Genomic DNA, 1,719 nt, shown 5'->3' with positions numbered 1-1,719 from the left:
GTATATATATATATATATATATATATATATATATATACACACACACATACATAGAGCTTGGTTCAAATGTTAACTAAGATTATTGTGTTAACTTTGTTAACCAAGCTCAACTAATGAAAATCCATCTTTATCTAGGTTCATATCCATCTCATAATTTAATGACAAGGGTAAATATGTAATTTTAGTTTGTATGTAACTTCTATATCATTAATTGGGAGTTACAAAATCAAAAAATCCCATAATTATTGTTGATTTACTATTGATCTTTTTTTTTATAATATTGATTTATTTATCTATAATGTTCTTGAATTTGTGATTGTTAAAGGAGACCCGATAGTAAAGCTTTCGATGTCATTCAAGTTAATATGGATAAATCCATTGGAAAACAACTCGACAACAATGGTAAGGTTAAAATGGTTTACGATAACAATTGGACTTCGAGTTCCAGAAGTGAAGACAATAATCAAAACGTTTTTATTAATAATGGATTAATATGTTATTGTATTCGTTTTAATCGAAATTATGTTGATTATGAAGTTTTTGCTTTTTTTATAGTTCATATTGTGTTGGTAACTTTTTCTTTAATTATTACTACGAACCCAATTCATATGTTCAAATGGAATGAGTTCATCGTCAACTTAATTTGTTATGCAACCCAATTATGATAACCATTCGGCTCCATCAGCTGCTTGTGATGCTTGACTTGCCATAGACTACAACTAGTGTTCATATACGTTCAGGTGTGTTCATATATGTTCTAGTAGGGACATGAATCAAGACATCTAATATTGAATTTATAATTTTTGTTAATTTATTATTGATATTTTTTTTTTATAATATTGATTTTTCTATCTATAATGTTATTGAATTTGTGATTGGTATAAGAGACCCGATAGTAAAGTTTTCGGTATCGTTCAAGCTATTATGCATAAACAAATTGTTTATAATGAAGAAACTATTGTTCACAAGTGTTCATATTGTGTTCATATGTACACTAGCTGCATATCTTAACATTGACTCACTCCTGAATGTGTTCATAATGAAGGAACTATTGTTCACAAGCTGTTCATATTGTGTTCATATGTACACCAATTGCATATTTCAACATTGGTTCGCTCCTGAATTTGTTCATAATGAAGGAACTATTGTTCACAAGTGTCCATATTGTATTCATATATACACTAGCTGGATATTTCAATATTTGTTCGCTTCTGAATGTGTTCATAATGAAGGAACTATTGTTCACAAGTTGTTCATATTATGTTCATACATGTTTTTTATTTATTTTCTTTCGTGTAACAACTATTCTTATTATGTTCATATTCTGTTCATAAATGTTATGCAGTCCACGTTCATATGTCAATTTTTTGTTCGTATTTGACACATGGTTCATATATATAGATGTGTTCATATGGTTCTTACATTAATAAAAATAAATTAACAAAAATAATGAGGATTTTTGATTTTGTAACTCCAATCAATGATATGGGAGTTATATAATTTTTTTTACCTAAATATCCTTTTCCCCTTTGTTCATATATGTTTTTTGAAATTGTAAATTTAAAAAATTAATTTTTTATCATGATTAATCGCAACCGTTTATTATAATAAGGCCAAGACTGGTTAATAAAGTTAACACAATAATCATGGTTAACATTTGAACCAACCCCTACACACACAAAATATATGTATATATATATATATATATATATATATATA

Source organism: Cynara cardunculus, assembly GCF_001531365.2.
Source record: "Cynara cardunculus var. scolymus isolate 2C chromosome LG 15, CcrdV1, whole genome shotgun sequence".
In the NCBI taxonomy this organism is placed as follows: Eukaryota; Viridiplantae; Streptophyta; class Magnoliopsida; order Asterales; family Asteraceae; genus Cynara; species Cynara cardunculus.
Note: the sequence above shows the minus strand (reverse complement) of the source record.